The sequence below is a fragment of the Schistocerca gregaria genome, chromosome 8 (genome assembly GCF_023897955.1).
Source record: "Schistocerca gregaria isolate iqSchGreg1 chromosome 8, iqSchGreg1.2, whole genome shotgun sequence".
NCBI classification, from domain to species: Eukaryota; Metazoa; Arthropoda; class Insecta; order Orthoptera; family Acrididae; genus Schistocerca; species Schistocerca gregaria.
The window spans coordinates 5,536,014-5,560,733 of NC_064927.1; positions in this window are offsets into that span (position 1 = coordinate 5,536,014).

A 24,720-nucleotide genomic window follows, 5' to 3' on the forward strand; every position below is an offset into this window, starting at 1 on the left:
GGGAACAATCACAGCGTAAACTGTTTGAGACATTACTTTCATGGAGGAAAGCTCGCATGTTGACTGTTGTATTCAAACCTGATGCAATTTCTGTGTTTCATCAACACTCTGATAGTCCACAGATTACAGAATCCCTCAAGATGTGCATCGGAAACTACTACTGGTCTTCCAGAGAACGATAAAACCGTAGACTGTTTGAGACATTAGTCCCATGGAGGAAAGTGCGCATGGTGACTGTTGTATTCAAACCCGATGCGATTTCTGTGATTCATCAACACTCTGTTAGTCCACACATTACAGAATGAGCCCAGATGTGCATCGGAAACTACTACTGGTCTTCTAGGGAACGATCAATGCGTAGACTGTTTGAGACATTACTCCCATGGAGGACAGTGCGCATGGTGACTGTTGTATTCACTCCCGATGCAATTTCTGTGTTTCATCAACACTTTGAAGGTCCACAGATTACAGAATGCCTCCAGATGTGCATCGGAAACTACTACTGGTCTTCCAAGAAACGATCAAAACTTAGTCTGCTTGAGACACTACTCCCATGGAGGAAAGTGCGCATGGTGATTGTTGTATTCAATCCCGACGCAATTTCTGCGTTTTATCAACACTCTGATAGTCCACAGAGTACAGAATGCCTCCAGATGTGCATCGGAAAGTAGTACTGGTCTTCCAGGGAACGATCAAAACGTAGACTTTTTGAGACATTACTCCCATGGAGGAAAGTGCGCATAGTGACTGTTGTATTCAATCCCGATGCAATTTCTGTGTTTCATCAGCACTTTGAAGGTCCACAGATTACAGAATGCCTCCAGATGTGCATCGGAAACTACTACTGGTCTTGCAGCTAACGATCAAATCGTAGCCTGTTTGAGATATTATTTCCATGGAGGAAAGTGCGCATGGTGGATATTGTATTCAAACCCGATGCAATTTCTGTGTTTCATCAACACTTTGAAGTTCCACAGATTACAGAATGCCTCCAGATGTGCATCGGAAACTACTACTGGTCTTCCAGGAAACGATCATGTCGTAGACAGTTTGAGACATTACTCCCATTTAGGAAAGTGCGCATGGTGACTGTTGTATTCAATCCCGATGCAATTTCTGTGTTACATCAACACTTTGAAGGTCCACAGATTACAGAATGCCTCCAGATGTGCATCGAAAACTACTACTGGTCTTCCAGGAAACGACCAAATCTTAGACTGTTTAAGATACTACTCCCATGGAGGGAAGTGAGCATGGTGACTGTTGTATTCAATCCTGATGCAATTTCTGTGTTTCATCAACATTTTAAAGGTACACAGATAACAGAGTGTCTCCAGATATGCATCGGAAACTACTACTGGTCTTACAGGGAACGATCAAAAGCGTTGACTGTTTGAGACATTACTCCCATGGAAGAAAGTGCGCATGGTGACTGTTGTATTCAATCCCGATGCAATATCTGTGTTTCATCAACACTTTGAAGGTCCACAGATTACACAATGCCTCCAGATGTGCATCGGAAACTACTACTGGTCTTCCAGGAAACGATCAAAGCTTAGACTGTTTGAGACACTACTCCCATGGAGGAAAGTGCGCATGGTGACTGTTGTATTCAATCCCGATGCAATTTCTGTGTTTCATCAACATTTTAAAGGTCTTCAGATTACAGAGTGCCTCCAGATGTGCATCGGAAACTACTACTGGTCTTACAGTGAACGATCAAAGCGTAGACTATTCGAGACATTACTCCCATGGAGGAAAGTGCGCATGGTGAATGTTGCATTCAATCCCGATAAAATTTCTGTGTTTCATCAACACTCTGATAGTCCACACAATGCAGAATGCCCCAGATGTGTATCGGAAACTACTACTGGTCTTCTAGGGAACGATCAAAGCGTAGACTGAGACATTACTCCCATGGAGGAAAGTGCGTACGGTGACTGTTGTATTCAATCCCGATAAAATTTCTGTGTTTCATCAGCACTTTGAAGGTCCACAGATTACAGAATGCCTCCAGATGTGCATCGGAAACTACTACTGGTCTTCCAGGAAACGATCAAAACTTAGTCTGTTTGAGACACTACTCCCATGGAGGAAAGTGCGCATGGTGAATGTTGTATTCAATCCCGATGCAATTTCTGTGTTTCATCAACATTTTAAAGGTCTTCAGATTACAGAGTGCCTCCAGATGTGCATCGGAAACTACTACTGGTCTTACAGTGAACGATCAAAGCGTAGACTATTCGAGACATTACTCCCATGGAGGAAAGTGCGCATGGTGAATGTTGCATTCAATCCCGATAAAATTTCTGTGTTTCATCAACACTCTGATAGTCCACACATTGCAGAATGCCCCCAGATGTGCATCGGAAACTACTACTGGTCTTCCAGGGAACGATAAATGACGTAAACTGGTTGAGACATTACTCCCATTGAGGAAAGTGCGCATGGTGACTGTTGTATTCAATCCCGATGCAATTTCTGTGTTTCATCAACACTCTGATAGTCCACACATTACAGAATGCCCCCAGATGTGCATCGGAAACTACTACTGGTCTTACAGGGTACGATCAAAGCGTAAACTGCTTGAGACATTTCTCCCATGGAGGAAAGTGCGCATGGTGACTGTTGTATTCAATCCCGATTAAATTTCTGTGTTTCATCAGCACTTTGAAGGTCCACAGATTACAGACAGCCTCCAGAAGTGCATCGGAAACCACGACTGGCCTTGCAGGGATCGATCAAATCGTTGACTGTTTGATACATTATTTCCATGGAGGAGAGTGTTCATGGTGACTGTTGTATTGAATCCCAATGCAATTTCTGTGTTTCATCAACACTCTGATAGTCCACACATTACAGAATGCCCCAGATGTGCATCGGAAACTGCTACTGGTCTTCTAGGGAACGATCAAAGCGTAGACTGAGACATTACTCCCATGGAGGAAAGTTAGCATGGTGACTGTTGTATTCAATCCCGATGAAATTTCTGTGTTTCATCAGCACTTTGAAGGTCCAGAGATTACAGAATGCCTCCAGATGTGCATCGGAATCTACTACTGGTCTTCCAGGAAACGATCAAAACTTAGTCTGTTTGAGACACTACTCCCATGGAGGAAAGTGCGCATGGTGAATGTTGTATTCAATCCCGATGCAATTTCTGTGTTTCATCAACACTCTGATAGTCCACACATTAGAGAATGCCCACAGATGTGCATCGGAAACTACTACTGGTCTTCCTGGGAACGATCAAATACTAGAGTGTTTGAGACATTAGTCACTTGGAGGAAAGAGCGCATGGTGACTGTTGTATTCAATCCCGATGCAATTTCCGTGTTTCATCAACACTTTGAAGGTCCACAGATTACAGAATGATTCAAAATGTGCATCAGAAACTACTACTGGTCTTCCAGGAAACGATCAAGTCGTAGACAGTTAGAGACATTACTCCCATGGAGGAAAGTGCTCATGGTGACTGTTGTATTCAATACCGAAGCAATTTCTGTGTTTCAACAACACTCTGATAGTCCGCAGATTACAGAATGCCTCCAGATGTGCATCGGAAACTGCTACTGGTCTTTCAGGGAACGATCAAAGCGTAAACTGTTTGAGACATTACTCCCATTTAGGAAAATTGCGCATGGTGACTGTTGTATTAAATCCCGATTCAATTTCTGAGTTTCAACAACACTGTGATAGTCCACACATTACAGAATGAACCCAGATGTTCATCGGAAACAACTACTGGTCTTCCAGGGAACGATCAAAGCGTAAACTGTTTGAGACATTACTCCCATGTAGGAAAGTGCGCATGGTGACTGTTGTATTGAATCCCGATGCAATTTCTGTGTTTCATCAACACTCTGATTGTCCACACATTACAGAATGCCCCAGATGTGCATCGGAAACTACTACTCGTCTTCTAGGGAACGATCAAAGCGTAGACTGAGACATTACTCCCATGGAGGAAAGTGCGCACGGTGACTGTGGTATTCAATCCCGATGAAATTTCTGTGTTTCATCAGCACTTTGAAGGTCCACAGATTACAGAATGCCTCCAGATGTGCATCGGAAACTACTACTGGTCTTCCAGGAAACGATCAAAACTTAGTCTGTTTGAGACACTACTCCCATGGAGGAATGTGCGCATGGTGAATGTTGTATTCAATCCCGATGCAATTTCTGTGTTTCATCAACATTTTAAAGGTCCACAGATTACAGAGTGCCTCCAGATGTGCATCGGAAACTACTACTGGTCTTACAGTGAACGATCAAAGCGTACACTGTTCGAGACATTACTCCCATGGAGGAAAGTGCGTATGGTGACTGTTGTATTCAATCCCGATGCAATTTCTGTGTTTCATCAACACTCTGATAGTCCACAGATTACAGAATGCCTCCAGATGTGCATCGGAAACTACTACATGTCTTCCTGGGAAAGATCAAAACGTAGACTGTTTGAGACATTACTCCCATGGAGGAAAGTGCGCATGGTGACTGTTGTATTCAATCCCGATGCAATTTCTCTGTTTCATCAGCACATTGAAGGTCCACAGATTACAGAATGCCTCCAGATGTGCATCGGAAACTACTACTGATCTTGCAGGGAACGATCAAATCGTAGACTGTTTGAGACATTAGTACCATGGAGGAAAGTGCGCATGGTGTCTGTTGTATTCAATCCCGATGCAACTTCTGTGTTTCAACAACACTCTGATAGTCCACAGATTACAGAATGCCTCCAGATGTGCATCGGAAACTGTTACTGGTCTTCCAGGGAACGATCAAAGCGTAGACTGTTTGAGACATTACTCCCATGGGGAAAAGTGCGGATGGTGACTGTTGTATTCACTCCCGATGCAATTTCTGTGTTTCATCAACACTTTGACGGTCCACAGATTACACAATGCCTCCAGATGTGCATCGGAAACTACTACTGGTCCTCCAGAGAACGATAAAAGCGTAGACTGTTTGAGACATTACTCCCATGGAGGAAAGTGCGTATGGTGACTGTTGTATTCAATCCCGATGCAATTTCTGTGTTTCATCAACACTCAGATAGTCCACACATTACAGAATGCCCCCAGATGTGCATCGGATACTACTACTGGTCTTCCAAGGTACGATCAAAGCGTAAACTGTTTGAGACATTTCTCCCATGGAGGAAAGTGCGTATGGTGACTGTTGTATTCAATCCCGATGCAATTTCTGTGTTTCATCAACACTCTGATAGTCCACAGATTACAGAATGCATCCAGATGTGCAACGGAAACTACTACATGTCTTCCTGGGAACGATCAAAGCGTAGACTGTTTGAGACATTACTCCCATGGAGGAAATTGCGCAAGGTGACTGTTGTATTCAATCCCGATGCAATTTCTGTGTTTAATCAACACTCAGATAGTCCTCACGTTGCAGAATGCCCCCAGATGTGCATCGGAAACTGCTACAGGTCTTCCAGGGAACGATCATAGCGTAAACTGTTTGAGACATTACTCCCATGGAGGAAAGGGCGCATGGTGACTATTGTATTCAATCCCGATGCAATTTCAGTATTTTAATCAACACTCTGATAGCCCACACATTACAGAATGCCCCCAGATGTGCATCGAAAACTACTACTGGTCTTCCAGGGTACGATCACAGCGTAAACTGTTTGAGATATTTCTCCCATGAAGGGAAGTGCGCATAGTGACTGTTGTATTCAATCCCCATGCAATTCCTGTGTTTCATCAACACTAAGATAGTCCACACATTACAGAATGCCCCCAGATGTGCATCGGAAACTACTACTGGTCTCCCAGCGAACGATCAAAGCGTAAACTGTTTGAGACATTACTCCCATGGAGGAAAAAGAGCATGGTGGCTATTGTATTCAATACCGATGCAATTTCTGTGTTTGAACAACACTCTGATAGTCCACAGATTACAGAATGCCCCCAGATGTGCATCGGAAACTACTACTGGTCTTCCTGGGAACGATCAAAGCGTAAACTGTTTGAGACATTACTCCCGTGGAGGAAAGTGCCCATGGTGACTGTTGTGTTCAATCCCGATGCAATTTCTGTGTTTCATCAACACTCTGATAGTCCACAGATTACAGAATGCCCCCAGATGTGCATCGGAAACTACTACTGGTCTTCCAGAGAACGATCAAAGCGTAAACTGTTTGAGACATTACACCCATGGAGGAAAGTGCGCATGGTGACTGTTGTATTCAATCCCGATGCAATTTCTGTGTTATATCAACACTTTGAATAGTCCACAGATTACAGAATGACACCAGATGTGCATCGGAAACTACAACTTGTCTTCCAGGGAATGATCAAAGCGTAAACTGTTTGAGACATTACTCCCATTGAGGAAAGTGCGCGTGGTGGCTGTTGTATACATCCCCGATGCTATTTCTGTGTTTCATCAACACTTTGAAGGTCCACAGATTACAGAATGCCTCCAGATGTGCATCGGAAACTACTACTGGTCCTCCAGAGAACGATCAAAGCGTAAGCTGTTTGAGGCATTACTCCCATATAGGAAAGTGCGCATGGTGACTGTTGTATTCAATCCCGATGCACTTTCTGTGTTTCATCAACACTCTGATAGTCCACACACTACAGAAATGCCCAGATGTGCATCGGAAACTACTACTGGTCTTCCAGGGAACGATCAAAGCGTAAACTGTTTGAGACATTACTCCCATGGAGGAATGTGCGCATGGGGACTGTTGTATTCAATCCCGATGCAATATCTGTGATTCATCAGCACTTTGAATTTCCACAGATTACAGAATTCCTCCAGATGTGCATCGGAAACTACTACTGGTCTTGCAGGGAACGATCAAATCGTAGACTGTTTGCGACATTACTCCCATGGAGGAAAGTGCGCGTGGTGACTGTTGTATTCAATCCCGATGAAATTTCTGTTTTTCATCAGCACTTTGAAGGTCCACAGATTACAGAATGCCTCCAGATGTGCATCGGAAACTACTACTGGTCTTCCAGGAAACGATCAAAACTTAGTCTGTTTGAGACACTACTCCCATGGAGGAATGTGCGCATGGTGAATGTTGTATTCAATCCCGATGCAATTTCTGTGTTTCATCAACATTTTAAAGGTCCACAGATTACAGAGTGCCTCCAGATGTGCATCGGAAACTACTACTGGTCTTACAGTGAACGATCAAAGCGTACACTGTTCGAGACATTACTCCCATGGAGGAAAGTGCGTATGGTGACTGTTGTATTCAATCCCGATGCAATTTCTGTGTTTCATCAACACTCTGATAGTCCACAGATAACAGAATGCCTCCAGATGTGCATCGGAAACTACTACATGTCTTCCTGGGAAATATCAAAACGTAGACTGTTTGAGACATTACTCCCATGGAGGAAAGTGCGCATGGTGACTGTTGTATTCAATCCCGATGCAATTTCTCTGTTTCATCAGCACATTGAAGGTCCACAGATTACAGAATGCCTCCAGATGTGCATCGGAAACTACTACTGATCTTGCAGGGAACGATCAAATCGTAGACTGTTTGAGACATTAATACCATGGAGGAAAGTGCGCATGGTGTCTGTTGTATTCAATCCCGATGCAACTTCTGTGTTTCAACAACACTCTGATAGTCCACAGATTACAGAATGCCTCCAGATGTGCATCGGAAACTGTTACTGGTCTTCCAGGGAACGATCAAAGCGTAGACTGTTTGAGACATTACTCCCATGGGGAAAAGTGCGGATGGTGACTGTTGTATTCACTCCCGTTGCAATTTCTGTGTTTCATCAACACTTTGACGGTCCACAGATTACACAATGCCTCCAGATGTGCATCGGAAACTACTACTGGTCCTCCAGAGAACGATAAAAGCGTAGACTGTTTGAGACATTACTCCCATGGAGGAAAGTGCGCATGGTGACTGTTGTATTCAATCCCGATGCAATTTCTGTGTTTCATCAACACTCAGATAGTCCACACATTACAGAATGCCCCCAGATGTGCATCGGATACTACTACTGGTCTTCCAAGGTACGATCAAAGCGTAAACTGTTTGAGACATTTCTCCCATGGAGGAAAGTGCGTATGGTGACTGTTGTATTCAATCCCGATGCAATTTCTGTGTTTCATCAACACTCTGATAGTCCACAGATTACAGAATGCATCCAGATGTGCATCGGAAACTACTACATGTCTTCCTGGGAACGATCAAAGCGTAGACTGTTTGAGACATTACTCCCATGGAGGAAATTGCGCATGGTGACTGTTGTATTCAATCCCGATGCAATTTCTGTGTTTAATCAACACTCAGATAGTCCTCACGTTGCAGAATGCCCCCAGATGTGCATCGGAAACTGCTACAGGTCTTCCAGGGAACGATCATAGCGTAAACTGTTTGAGACATTACTCCCATGGAGGAAAGGGCGCATGGTGACTATTGTATTTAATCCCGATGCAATTTCAGTATTTTAATCAACACTCTGATAGTCCACACATTACAGAATGCCGACAGATGTGCATCGAAAACTACTACTGGTCTTCCAGGGTACGATAACAGCGTAAACTGTTTGAGATATTTCTCCCATGAAGGGAAGTGCGCATAGTGACTGTTGTATTCAATCCCCATGCAATTCCTGTGTTTCATCAACACTAAGATAGTCCACACATTACAGAATGCCCCCAGATGTGCATCGGAAACTACTACTGGTCTTCCAGCGAACGATCAAAGCGTAAACTGTTTGAGACATTACTCCCATGGAGGAAAAAGAGCATGGTGGCTATTGTATTCAATACCGATGCAATTTCTGTGTTTGAACAACACTCTGATAGTCCACAGATTACAGAATGCCCCCAGATGTGCATCGGAAACTACTACTGGTCTTCCTGGGAACGATCAAAGCGTAAACTGTTTGAGACATTACTCCCGTGGAGGAAAGTGCCCATGGTGACTGTTGTGTTCAATCCCGATGCAATTTCTGTGTTTCATCAACACTCTGATAGTCCACAGATTACAGAATGCCCCCAGATGTGCATCGGAAACTACTACTGGTCTTCCAGAGAACGATCAAAGCGTAAACTGTTTGAGACATTACACCCATGGAGGAAAGTGCGCATGGTGACTGTTGTATTCAATCCCGATGCAATTTCTGTGTTATATCAACACTTTGAATAGTCCACAGATTACAGAATGACACCAGATGTGCATCGGAAACTACAACTTGTCTTCCAGGGAATGATCAAAGCGTAAACTGTTTGAGACATTACTCCCATTGAGGAAAGTGCGCGTGGTGGCTGTTGTATACATCCCCGATGCTATTTCTGTGTTTCATCAACACTTTGAAGGTCCACAGATTACAGAATGCCTCCAGATGTGCATCGGAAACTACTACTGGTCCTCCAGAGAACGATCAAAGCGTAAGCTGTTTGAGGCATTACTCCCATGGAGGAAAGTGCGCATGGTGACTGTTGTATTCAATCCTGATGCACTTTCTGTGTTTCATCAACACTCTGATAGTCCACACACTACAGAAATGCCCAGATGTGCATCGGAAACTACTACTGGTCTTCCAGGGAACGATCAAAGCGTAAACTGTTTGAGACATTACTCCCATGGAGGAAAGTGCGCATGGTGACTGTTGTATTCAATCCCGATGCACTTTCAGTGTTTCATCAACACTTTGATAGTCCTCACATTACAGAATGCCCCCAGATGTTCATCGGAAACTACTACTGGTCTTCCAGGGAACCATCAAAGCGTAAACTGTTTGAGACATTACTCCCATGGAGGAATGTGCGCATGGGGACTGTTGTATTCAATCCCGATGCAATATCTGTGATTCATCAGCACTTTGAATTTCCACAGATTACAGAATTCCTCCAGATGTGCATCGGAAACTACTACTGGTCTTGCAGGGAACGATCAAATCGTAGACTGTTTGCGACATTGCTCCCATGGAGGAAAGTGCGCGTGGTGACTGTTGTATTCAATCCCGATGCAATTTCTGTGTTTCATCAACACTTTGAAGGTCCACAGATTACAGAATGCCTCAAGATGTGCATCAGAAACTACTACTGGCCTTCCAGGAAACGATCAAGTCGTAGACTGTTTGAGACATTACTCCCATGGAGGAAAGTGCGCATGGGGACTGTTGTATTCAATCCCGATGCAATTTCTGTGTTTCATCAACACTCTGATAGTCCACACATTACAGAAGGCCCCCTGATGAGCATCGGAAACTACTACTGGTCTTCCAGGGGACGATCAAAGGGTAAACTGTTTGAGACATTACTCCCATGGAGGAGAGTGCGCATGGTGACTGTTGTATTCAATCCCGATGCAATTTCTGTGTTTCATCAACACTCAGATAGTCCACACATTACAGAATGCCCCCAGATGTGCATCGGAAACTACTACTGCTCTTCCAAGGTACGATCAAAGCGTAGACTGTTTGAGACATTACTCCTATGGAGGAAAGTGCGCATGGTGACTGTTGTATTCAATCCAGATTCAATTTCTGTGTTTCATCAGCACATTGAAGGTCCACAGATTAAAGAATGCCTCCAGATGTGCATCGGAAACTACTACTGGTCTTGCAGGGAACGATCAAATCGTAGACTGTTTGACTCATTAGTACCATGGAGGTAAGTGCGCATGGTGTCTGTTGTATTCAATCCCGATGCAACTTCTGTGTTTCAACAACACTCTGATAGTCCACAGATTACAGAATGACTCCAGATGTGCATCGGAAACTGCTACTGGTCTTCCAGGGAACGATCAAAGCGTAGACTGTTTGAGACGTTACTCCGATGGGGGAAAGTGCGCATGGTGACTGTTGTATTCACTCCCGATGCAATTTCTGTGTTTCATAAACACTTTGAAGGTCCACAGATTACACAATGCCTCCAGATGTGCATCGGAAACTACTACTGGTCCTCCAGAGAACGATCAAAGCGTAAACTGATTGAGACATTTCTCCCATGGAGGAAATTGCGCATGGTGACTGTTGTATTCAATCCCGATGCAACTTCTGTGTTTCATCAACACTCTGATATTCCTCTTATTACAGAATGCCAACAGATGTGCATCGGAAACCGTTACTGGTCTTCCGGGGAACGGTCAAAACGTAAACTGTTTGAGACATTACACCCATGGAGGAAAGTGCGCATGGTGACTGTTGTAAACAAACCCGATGCAATTTCTGTGTTTCATCAACAATCTGATAGTCCACAGATTTCAGAATGCCTCCAGATGTGTATCGGAAACTACTACTGGTCTTCCAGGGAGCGATCAAAGCGTAGACTGTCTGAGACATTACTCCCATTGAGGAAAGTGCGCATGGTGACTGTTGTATTCAATCCCGATGCATTTTCAGTGTCTCATCAACACTTTGAAGGTCCAGAGACTACAGAATGCCTCCGGATGTGCATCGGAAACTACTACTGGTCTTCCAGGGAACGATCAAATCGCAGACTGTTTGAGACATTACTCCCATGGAGGAAAATGCGCATGGTGACTGTTGCATTCAATCCCGATGCAATTTCTGTGTTTCATCAACACTCTGATAGTCCACACATTGCAGAATGCCCCCAGATGTGCATCGGAAACTACTATAGGTCTTCCAGGGAATCATCAAAGCGTAAACTGTTTGAGACATTAATCCCATGGAGGAATGTGCGCATGGTGGCTGTTGTATTCAATCCCGATGCAATTTCTGTGTTTCATCAACACTCTGATAGTCCACAGATTACAGAATGCCTCCAGATGTGCATCGGAAACTGCTACTGGTCTTCCAGTGAACGATCAAAGCGTAAACTGTTTGGGACATTACTCCCATGGAGGAAAGTGTTCATAGTGACTGTTGTATTCAATCCCGCGGCAATTTCTATGTTTCATAACACATTGAAGGTCCACAGATTACAGAATGCCTCCAGATGTGAATCGGAAACTACTACTGGTCCTGCAGGGATCGATCAAAGCGTAGACTGTTTGAGACACTACTCCCACGGAGGAAAGTGCGCATGGTGACTGTTGTATTCAATCCCGATGCAATTTCTGTGTTTCATCAACACTCTGATAGTCCACACACTACAGAATTGCCCAGATGTGCATCGGAAACTACTACTGGTCTTCCAGGGAACGATCAAAGCGTAAACTGTTTGAGACATTACTAACATGGAGGAAAGTGCGCTTGGTGACTGTTGTATTCAATCCCGATGCACTTTCAGTGTTTGATCAACACTTTGAAGGTCCACAGATTACAGAATGCCTCCAGATGGGCATCGGAAAATACTTCTGGTCTTACAGGGAACGATCAAAGCGTAGACTGTTTGAGACAGTACTCCCATGGATGAAAGTGCGCATGGTGACTGTTGTAATCAATCCCGATGCAATATCTGTCTTTCATTAACACTCTGATAGTCCACACATTACAGAATGCCCCCAGATGTGCATCGGAAACTACTACTGGTATTCCAGGGTACGATCAAAACGTAAACTGTTTGAGACATATTTCCCATGGAGGAAAGTGCGCATGGTGATTTTTGTATTTAATCCCGATGCAATTTCTGTGTTTCATCAACACTCTGATAGTCCACAGATTACAGAATGACTCCAGATGTGCATCGGAAACTAGTACTGGTCTTCCAGGGAACGATCAAAGCGTAGACTGTTTGAGACATTACTCCCATGGAGGAAAGTGCGCATGGTGACTGTTGTATTCAATCCCGATGCAATTTCTGTGTTTTATCAGCACTTTGAAGGTCCACAGATTACATAATGCCCTCAGATGTGCATCGGAAACTACTACTGGTCTTGCAGGGAACGATCAAATCGTCGACTGTTTGAGACATTATTTCCATGGAGGAAATAGCGCATGGTGACTGTTGTATTCAATCCCGATTAAATTTCTATGTTGCATCAACACTTTCAAGATCCACAGATTACAGAATGCCTCCAGATGTGCATCGGAAACTACTACTGGTCTTCGAGGAAACGATCAAGTCGTAGACAGTTTGAGACACTACTCCCATGGAGGAAAGTGTGCATGGTGACTGTTGTATTCATTCCCGATGCATTTTCTGTGTTTCATCAACACATTAAAGGTCCACAGATTACAGAATGCCTCCATATGTGCATCGGAAACTACTACTGGTCTTCCAGGAAACGATCAAGTTGTAGACAGTTTGAGACATTACTCCCATGGAGGAAAGTGCGCATGGTGACTGTTGTATTCAATCCCGATGCAATTTCTGTGTTTATCAACATTTAAAAGGTACACAGATAACAGGGTGCCTCCATATGTGCATCGGAAACTACTACTGCTCTTACAGGGAACGATCAAAGTGTAGACTGTTTGACACATTACTCCCATGGAAGAAAGTGCGCATGGTGACTGTTGTAATCAATCCCGATGCAATTTCTGTGTTTCATCAACACTCTGATAGTCCACACATTGCAGAATGCCCCCAGATGTTCATCGGAAAATACTACTGGGCTTCCAGGGAACGATCATAGCGTAAAGTTTTTGCGACATTACTCCCATGGATTAAAGTACGCATGGTGACTGTTGTATTCAATCCCGATGCAATTTCTGTGTTTCATCAACACTCTGATAGCCCACACATTACAGAATGCCCATAGATGTGCATCGGAAACTACTACTGGTCTTCCAGGGTACGATAAAAACGTAAACTGTTTGACACATTTCTCCTATGGAGAAAAGTGTGCATGGTGACTGTTGTATTCAATCCCGATGCAGTTTCTGTGTTTCATCAACACTCTGATAGTCCACAGCTTACAGAATGCCTCCAGATGTGCAGCGGAAACTACTACTGGTCTTCCAGGGAACGATCAAAGCGTAAACTGTTTGAGACATTACTCCCATGGAGGAAAGTGCGCATGGGGACTGTTGTATTCAATCCCGATGCAATATCTGTGATTCATCAGCACTTTGAATTTCCACAGATTACAGAATTCCTCCAGATGTGCATCGGAAACTATTACTGATCTTGCAGGGAACGATCAAATCGTAGCCTGCTTGCGACATTACTCCCATGGAGGAAAGTGCGCGTGGTGACTGTTGTATTCAATCCCGATGCAATTTCTGTGTTTCATCAACACTTTGAAGGTCCAAAGATTACAGAATGCCTCACAATGTGCATCAGAAACTACTACTGGCCTTCCAGGAAACGATCAAGTCGTAGACAGTTTGAGACATTACTCCAATGGAGGAAAGTGCGCATGGGGACTGTTGTATTCAATCCCGATGCAATTTCTGTGTTTCATCAACACTCGGATAGTCCACACATTACAGAATGCCCCCAGATGTTCATCGGAAACTACTACTGGTCTTCCAGGGTACGATCAAAGCGTAGACTGTTTGAGACGTTACTCCCATGGGGGAAAGTGCGCATGGTGACTGTTGTATTCACTCCCGATGCAATTTCTGTGTTTCATAAACACTTTGAAGGTCCACAGATTACACAATGTCTCCAGATGTGCATCGGAAACTACTACTGGTCCTCCAGAGAACGATCAAAGCGTAAACTGTTTGAGACATTTCTCCCATGGAGGAAATTGCGCATGGTGACTGTTGTATTCAATCCCGATGCAATTTCTGTGTTTCATCAACACTCTGATATTCCTCTTATTACAGAATGCCAACAGATGTGCATCGGAAACTGCTACTGGTCTTCCGGGGAACGGTCAAAGCGTAAACTGTTTGAGACATTACACCCATGGAGCAAAGTGCGCATGGTGACTGTTGTAAACAAACCCGATGCAATTTCTGTGTTTCATCAACAATCTGATAGTCCACAGATTTCAGAATGCCTCCGGATGTACATCGGAAACTACTACTGGTCTTCCAGGGAGCGATCAAAGCGTAGACTGTCTGAGACATTACTCCCATGTAGGAAAGTGCGCATGGTGACTGTTGTATTGAATCCCGATGCATTATCTGTGTTTCATCAACACTCTGATAGTCCACACATTACAGAATGCCCCCAGATGTGCATCGGAAACTACTACTGGTCTTCTAGGGCACGTTCAAAGCGTAGACTCTTTGAGACATTACTAACATGGAGGAAAGTGCGCATGGTGACTGTTGTATTCACTCCCGATGCAATATCTGTGTTTCATCTACACTTAGAAGGTCAACAATTACACAATGCCTCCAGATGTGCATCGGAAACTACTACTGGTCTTCCAGGAAACGACCAAAGCGTTGACTGCTTGAGACACTATTCCCATGGAGGAAAGTGCGCATGGTGACTGTTGTATTCAATCCCGATGCATTTTCAGTGTCTCATCAACACTCTGATAGTACACAGATTACAGAATGACACCAGATGTGCATCAGTAACTACAACTTGTCTTCCAGGGAATGATCAAAGCGTAAACTGCTTGAGACATTACTCCCATTGAGGAAAGTGCGCGTGGTGGCTGTTGTATTAAACCCCGATGCTATTTCTGTGTTTCATCAACACTTTGAAGGTCCACAGATTACAGAATGCCTCCAGATGTGCAAGGGAAACTACTACTGGTCCTCCAGAGAACGATCAAAGCGTAAACTGTTTGAGACATTACTCCCATGGAGGAAAGTGCGCATGGTGACTGTTGTATTCAATCCCGATGCATTTTCAGTGTTTCATCAACACTTTGAAGGTCCAAAGATTACAGAATGCCTCCAGATGTGCATCGGAAACTACTACTGGTCCTCCAGGGAACGATCAAAGCGTAGACTGTTTGAGACATTACTCCCATGGAGGAAATTGCGCATGGTGAGTGTTGCATTCAATCCCGATGCAATTTCTGCGTTTCATCAACACTCTGATAGTCCACACATTGCAGAATGCACCCAGATGTGCATCGGAAACTACTACAGGTCTTCCAGGGAATCATCAAAGCGTAAACTGTTTGAGACATTAATCCCATGGAGGAATGTGCGCATGGTGGCTGTTGTATTCAATCCTGATGCGATTTCTGTGTTTCATCAACACTCTGATAGTCCACAGATTACAGAATGCCTCCAGATGTGCATCGGAAACTGCTACTGGTCTTCCAGTGAACGATCAAAGCGTAAACAGTTTGGGACATTACTCCCATGGAGGAAAGTGTTCATGGTGACTGTTGTATTCAATCCCGCGGCAATTTCTATGTTTCATAACACATTGAAGGTCCACAGATTACAGAATGCCTCCAGATGTGCATCGGAAACTACTACTGGTCCTGCAGGGATCGATCAAAGCGTAGACTGTTTGAGACATTACTCCCACGGAGGAAAGTGCGCTTGGTGACTGTTGTATTCAATCTCGATGCACTTTCAGTGTTTGATCAACACTTTGAAGGTCCACAGATTACAGAATGCCTCCAGATGGGCATCGGAAAATACTTCTGGTCTTACAGGGAACGATCAAAGCGTAGACTGTTTGAGACAGTACTCCCATGGATGAAAGTGCGCATGGTGACTGTTGTAATCAATCCCGATGCAATATCTGTCTTTCATTAACACTCTGATAGTCCACACATTACAGAATGCCCCCAGATGTGCATCGGAAACTACTACTGGTATTCCAGGCTACGATCAGAGCGTAAACTGAGACATATTTCCCATGGAGGAAAGTGCGCATGGTGATTTTTGTATTTAATCCCGATGCAATTTCTGTGTTTCATCAACACTCTGATAGTCCACAGATTACAGAATGACTCCAGATGTGCATCGGAAACTAGTACTGGTCTTCCAGGGAACGATCAAAGCGTAGACTGTTTGAGACATTACTCCCATGGAGGAAAGTGCGAATGGTGACTGTTGTATTCAATCCAGATGCAATTTCTGTGTTTCATCAGCACTTTGAAGGTCCACAGATTACATAATGCCTCCAGATGTGCATCGGAAACTACTACTGGTCTTCCAGGAAACGATCAAAGCTTTGACTGTTTGAGACACTACTCCCATGGAGAAAAGTGCGCATGGTGACTGTTGTATTCAATCCCGATGCAATTTCTGTGTTTCATCAACACTCTGATAGTCCACACATTGCAGAATGCCCCCAGATGTGCATCGGAAAATACTACTGGGCTTCCAGGGAACGATCATAGCGTAAAGATTTTGCGACATTACTCCCATGGATTAAAGTACGCATGGTGACTGTTGTATTCAATCCCGATGCAATTTCTGTGTTTCATCAACACTCTGATAGCCCACACATTACAGAATGCCCATAGATGTGCATCGGAAACTACTACTGGTCTTCCAGGGTACGATAAAAACGTAAACTGTTTGACACATTTCTCCTATGGAGAAAAGTGTGCATGGTGACTGTTGTATTCAATCCCGATGCAGTTTCTGTGTTTCATCAACACTCTGATAGTCCACAGCTTACAGAATGCCTCCAGATGTGCAGCGGAAACTACTACTGGTCTTCCAGGGAACGATCAAAGCGTAAACTGTTTGAGAAATTACTCCCATGGAGGAAAGTGCGCATGGGGACTGTTGTATTCAATCCCGATGCAATATCTGTGATTCATCAGCACTTTGAATTTCCACAGATTACAGAATTCCTCCAGATGTGCATCGGAAACTATTACTGATCTTGCAGGGAACGATCAAATCGTAGACTGCTTGCGACATTACTCCCATGGAGGAAAGTGCGCGTGGTGACTGTTGTATTCAATCCCGATGCAATTTCTGTGTTTCATCAACACTTTGAAGGTCCACAGATTACAGAATGCCTCAAGATGTGCATCAGAAGCTACTACTGGCCTTCCAGGAAACGATCAAGTCGTAGACAGTTTGAGACATTACTCCCATGGAGGAAAGTGCGCATGGGGACTTTTGTATTCAATCCCGATGCAATTTCTGTGTTTCATCAACACTCTGATAGTCCGCACATTACAGAAGGCCCCCTGATGAGCATCGGAAACTACTACTGGTCTTCCAGGGGACGATCAAAGCGTAAACTGTTTGAGACATTACTCCTATGGAGGAAAGTGCGCATGGTGACTGTTGTATTCAATCCCGATGCAATTTCTGTGTTTCATCAACACTCTGACAGTCCACACATTACAGAAGGCCCCCTGATGAGCATCGGAAACTACTACTGGTCTTGCAGGAAACGATCAAATCGTAGACTGTTTGCGACATTACTCCAATGGAGGAAAGTGCGCGTGGTGACTGTTGTATTCAATCCCGCTGCAATTTCTGTGTTTCATCAACACTTTGAAGGTCCAAAGATTACAGAATGCCTCAAAATGTGCATCAGAATCTACTACTGGCCTTCCAGGAAACGATCAAGTCGTAGACAGTTTCAGACATTACTCCAATGGAGGAAAGTGCGCATGGGGACTGTTGTATTCAATCCCGATGCAATTTCTGTGTTTCATCAACACTCGGATAGTCCACACATTACAGAATGCCCCCAGATGTTCATCGGAAACTACTACTGGTCTTCCAGGGAACCATCAAAGCGTAAACTGTTTGTGACATTAATCCCATGGAGGAAAGTGCGCATGGTGACTGTTGTATTCAATCCCGATGCAATTTCTGTGTTTCATCAACACTCTGATAGTCCACACATTACAGAAGGCGCCCTGATGAGCATCGGAAACTACTACTGGTCTTCCAGGGGACGACCAAAGCGTAAACTGTTTGAGATATTACTCCCATGGAGGAAAGTGCGCATGGTGACTGTTGTATTCAATCCCGCGGCAATTTCTATGTTTCATCAACACTTTGAATTTCCACAGATTACAGAATGCCTCCAGATGTGCATCGGAAATTACTACTGGTCCTGCAGGGAACGATCAAAGCGTAGACTGTTGGAGACATTACTCCCACTGAGGAAAGTGCGCATGGTGACTGTTGTATTCAATCCCGATGCAATCTCTGTGTTTCATCAACTCTCTGATAGTCCAGAGATTTCAGAATGCCTCCAGATGTGCATCGGAAACTACTACTGGTCTTCCAGGGGACGACCAAAGCATAACTGTTTGAGATATTACTCCCATGGAGGAAAGTGCGCATGGTGACTTTTGTATTCAATCCCGCGGCAATTTCTATGTTTCATCAACACTTTGAATTTCCACAGATTACAGAATGCCTCCAGATGTGCATCGGAAATTACTACTGGTCCTGCAGGGAGCGATCAAAGCGTAGACTGTCTGAGACATTACTCCCATGTAGGAAGGTGCGCATGGTGACTGTTGTATTGAATCCCGATGCAATATCTGTGTTTCATCAACACTCTGATAGTCCACACATTACAGAATGCCCCCAGATGTGCATCGGAAACTACTACTGGTCTTCTAGCGCACGATCAAAGCGTAGACTCTTTGAGACATTACTAACATGGAGGAAAGTGCGCATAGTGACTGTTGTATTCACTCCCGATGCAATTTCTGTGTTTCATCAACACTTAGAAGGTCATCAATTACACAATGCCTCCAGATGTGCATAGGAAACTACTACTGGTCTTCCAGGAAACGACCAAAGCGTTGACTGCTTGAGACACTACTCCAATGGAGGAAAGTGCGCATGGTGACTGTTGTATTCAATCCCGATGCAATTTCTGTAATTCATCAACATTTTAAAGTTCCACAGATTACAGAGTGCCTCCAGATGTGCATCGGAAACTACTACTGGTCTTACAGGGAACGATCAAAGCGTAGACTGTTTGAGACATTACTCCCATGGAGGAATGTGTGCATGGTGACTGTTGTATTCAATCCCGATGCAATTTCTGTGTTTCATCAACACTCAGATAGTCCTCACATTGCAGAATGCCCCCAGATGTGCATCGGAAACTGCTACTGGTCTTCCAGGGAACGATCATAGCGTAAACTGTTTGAGACATTACTCCCATGGAGGAAAGTGCGCATGGTGACTGTTGTATTCAATCCCGATGCAATTTCTGTGTTATATCAACACTCTGATAGTCCACAGATTACAGAATGACACCAGATGTGCATCGGTAACTACAACTTGTCTTCCAGGGAATGATCATAGCGTAAACTGCTTGAGACATTACTCCCATTGAGGAAAGTGCGCGTGGTGGCTGTTGTATTAATCCCAGTTGCTATTTCTGTGTTTCATCAACACTTTGAAGGTCCACAGATTACAGAATGCCTCCAGATGTGCATCGGAAACTGCTACTGGTCTTCCAGTGAACGATCAAAGCGTAAACTCTTTGGGACATTACTCCCACGGAGGAAAGTGCGCATGGTGACTGTTGTATTCAATCCCGATGCTATTTCTATGTTTCATCAACACTCTGATAGTCCACAGATTACAGAATGCCTCCAGATGGGCATCGGAAAATGCTTCTGGTCTTACAGGGAACGATCAAAGCGTAGACTGTTTGAGACAGGACTCCCATGGATGAAAGTGCGCATGGTGACTGTTGTAATCAATCCCGATGGAATATCTGTCTTTCATTAACACTCTGATAGTCCACACATTACAGATTGCCACCAGATGTGCATCGGAAACTACTACAGGTATTCCAGGGTACGATCAAAGCGTAAACTGTTTGAGACATATTTCCCATATAGGAAAGAGCGCATGGTGATTTTTGTATTTAATCCCGATGCAATTTCTGTGTTTCATCAACACTCTGATAGTCCACAGATTACAGAATGCCTCCAGATGTGCATCGGAAACTAGTACTGGTCTTCCAGGGAACGATCAAAGCGTAGACTGTTTGAGACATTACTCCCATGGAGGAAAGTGCGCATGGTGACTGTTGTATTCAATCCCGATGCAATTTCTGTGTTTTATCAGCACTTTGAAGGTCCACAGATTACATAATGCCTCCAGATGTGCATCGGAAACTACTACTGGGCTTGCAGGGAGCGATCAAATCGTAGACTGTTTGAGACATTACTCCCATGGAGGAAATAGCGCCTGGTGACTGTTGTATTCAATCCCGATGCAATTTCTGTGTTTATCAACATTTAAAAGGTACACAGATAGCAGAGTGCCTCCATATGTGCATCGGAAACTACTACGGCTCTTACAGGGAACGATCAAAGCGTAGACTGTTTGAGACATTACTCCCATGGAAGAAAGTGCGCATGGTGACTGTTGTATTCAATCGCTATGCAATATCTGTGTTTCATCAACACACTGAAGGTCCACAGATTACACAATGCCTCCAGATGTGCATCGGAAACTGCTACTGGTCTTCCAGGAAACGATAAAGTCGTAGACAATTTGAGAAATTACTCCCATGGAGGAAAGTGCGCATGGTGACTGTTGTATTCAATCCCGATGGAATTTCTGTGTTTCATCAACACTCAGATGGTCCACACATTACAGAATGCCCCCAGATGTGCATCGGAAACTACTACTGCTCTTCCAATGTACGATCAAAGCGTAGACTGTCGGAGACATTACTCCCATGTAGGAAAGTGCGCATGGTGACTGTTGTATTGAATCCCGATGCAATATCTGTGTTTCATCAACACTCTGATAGTCCACACAATACAGAATGCCCCCAGATGTGCATCGGAAACTACTACTGGTCTTCTAGGGCACGATCAAAGCGTAGACTCTTTGAGACATTACTAACATGGAGGAAAGTGCGCATGGTGAATGTTGTATTCACTCCCGATGCAATTTCTGTGTTTATCAACATTTAAAAGGTACACAGATAACAGAGTGCCTCCATATGTGCATCGGAAACTACTACGGCTCTTACAGGGAACGATCAAAGCGTAGACTGTTTGAGACATTACTCCCATGGAAGAAAGTGCGCATGGTGACTGTTGTATTCACTCCCGATGCAATTTCTGTGTTTCATCAACACTTAGAAGGTCATCAATTACACAATGCCTCCAGATGTGCATCGGAAACTACTACTGGTCTTCCAGGAAACGACCAAAGCGTTGACTGCTTGAGACACTATTCCCATGGAGGAAAGTGCGCATGGTGACTGTTGTATTCAATCCCGATGCAATTTCTGTAATTCATCAACATTTTAAAGTTCCACAGATTACAGAGTGCCTCCAGATGTGCATCGGAAACTACTACTGCTCTTACAGGGAACGATCAAAGCGTAGACTGTTTGAGACATTACTCCCATGGAAGAAAGTGCGCATGGTGACTGTTGTATTCAATCGCTATGCAATATCTGTGTTTCATCAACACACTGAAGGTCCACAGATTACACAATGAGTCCAGATGTGCATCGGAAACTACTACTGGTCTTCCAGGAAACGATCAAAGCTTTGACTGTTTGAGACACTACTCCCATGGAGAAAAGTGCGCATGGTGACTGTTGTATTCAATCCCGATGCAATTTCTGTGTTTCATCAACACTCTGATAGTCCACACATTGCAGAATGCCCCCAGATGTGCATCGGAAACTACTACTGGTCTTCCAGGGTACGATAAAAACGTAAACTGTTTGAGACATTTCTCCTATGGAGAAAAGTGTGCATGGTGACTGTTGTATTTAATCCCGATGCAGTTTCTGTGTTTCATCAACACTCTGATAGTCCACAGCTTACAGAATGCCTCCAGATAAGCAGCGGAAACTACTACTGCTCTTACAGGGAACGATCAAAGCGTAAACTGTTTGAGACATTACTCCCATGGAGGAAAGTGCGCATGGGGACTGTTGTATTCAATCCCGATGCAATATCTGTGATTCATCAGCACTTTGAATTTCCACAGATTACAGAGTTCCTCCAGATGTGCATCGGAAACTACTACTGGTCTTGCAGGGAACGATCAAATCATAGACTGTTTGCGACATTACTCCCATGGAGGAAAGTGCGCGTGGTGACTGTTGTATTCAATCCCGATGCAATTTCTGTGTTTCATCAACACTTTGAAGGTCCGCAGATTACAGAATGCCTCAAGATGTGCATCAGAAACTACTACTGGCCTTCCAGAAAACGATCAAGTCGTAGACAGTTTGAGACATTACTCCCATGGAGGAAAGTGCGCATGCGGACTGTTGTATTCAATCCCGATGCAATTTCTGTGTTTCATCAACACTCTGATAGTCCACACATTACAGAAGGCCCCCTGATGAGCATCGGAAACTACTACTGGTCTTGCAGGAAACGATCAAATCGTAGACTGTTTGCGACATTACTCCCATGGAGGAAAGTGCGCGTGGTGACTGTTATATTCAATCCCGATGCAATTTCTGTGTTTCATCAACACTTTGAAGGTCCACAGATTACAGAATGCCTCAAAATGTGCATCAGAAACTACTACTGGCCTTCCAGGAAACGATGAAGTCGTAGACAGTTTGAGACATTACTCCCATGGAGGAAAGTGCGCATGGGGACTGTTGTATTCAATACCGATGCAATTTCTGTGTTTCATCAACACTCTGATAGTCCACACATTACAGAAGGCCCACTGATGAGCATCGGAAACTACTACTGGTCTTCCAGGGGACGATCAAAGCGTAAACTGTTTGAGACATTACTCCCATGGAGGAAAGTGCGCATGGTGACTGTTGTATTCAATCCCGATGCAATTTCTGTGTTTCATCAACACTCTGATAGTCCACACATTACAGAAGGCCCCCTGATGAGCATCGGAAACTACTACTGGTCTTGCAGGAAACGATCAAATCGTAGACTGTTTGCGACATTACTCCCCTGGAGGAAAGTGCGCGTGGTGACTGTTCTATTCAATCCCGATGCAATTTCTGTGTTTCATCAACACTTTGAAGATCCACAGATTACAGAATGCCTCAAAATGTGCATCAGAAACTACTACTGGCCTTCCAGGAAACGATGAAGTCGTAGACAGTTTGAGACATTACTCCCATGGAGGAAAGTACGCATGGGGACTGTTGTATTAAATCCCGATGCAATTTCTGTGTTTCATCAACACTCTGATAGTCCACACATTACAGAATGCCCCCAGATGTTCATCGGAAACTACTACTGGTCTTCCAGGGAACCATCAAAGCGTAAACTGTTTGAGACATTAATCCCATGGAGGAAAGTGCGCATGGTGAATGTTGTAGTCAATCTCGATGCAATTTCTGTGTTTCATCAACACTCTGATAGTCCACACATTACAGAAGGCCCCCTGATGAGCATCGGAAACTACTACTGGTCTTCCAGGGGACGATCAAAGCGTAAACTGTTTGAGACATTACTCCCATGGAGGAAAGTGCGCATGGTGACTGTTGTATTCAATCCCGATGCAATTTCTGTGTTTCATCAACACTCTGATAGTCCACACATTACAGAAGGCCCCCTGATGAGCATCGGAAACTACTACTGGTCTTGCAGGGAACGATCAAATCGTAGACTGTTTGCGACATTACTCCCATGGAGGAAAGAGCGCGTGGTGACTGTTGTATTCAATCCCGCGGCAATTTCTATGTTTCATCAACACTTTGAATTTCCACAGATTACAGAATGCCTCCAGATGTGCATCGGAAACTACTACTGGTCCTGCAGGGAACGATCAAATCGTAGACTGTTGGAGACATTACTCCCATTGAGAAAAGTGCGCATGGTGACTGTTGTATTCAATCCCGATGCAATTTCTGTGTTTCATCAACACTCTGATAGTCCTCACACTACAGAATTGCCCAGATGTGCATCTGAAACTACTACTGGTCTTCCAGGGAACGATCAAAGCGTAAACTGTTTGAGACATTACTCCCATGGAGGAAAGTGCGCATGGTGACTGTTGTATTCAATTCCGCGGCAATTTCTATGTTTCATCAACACTTCGAATTTCCACA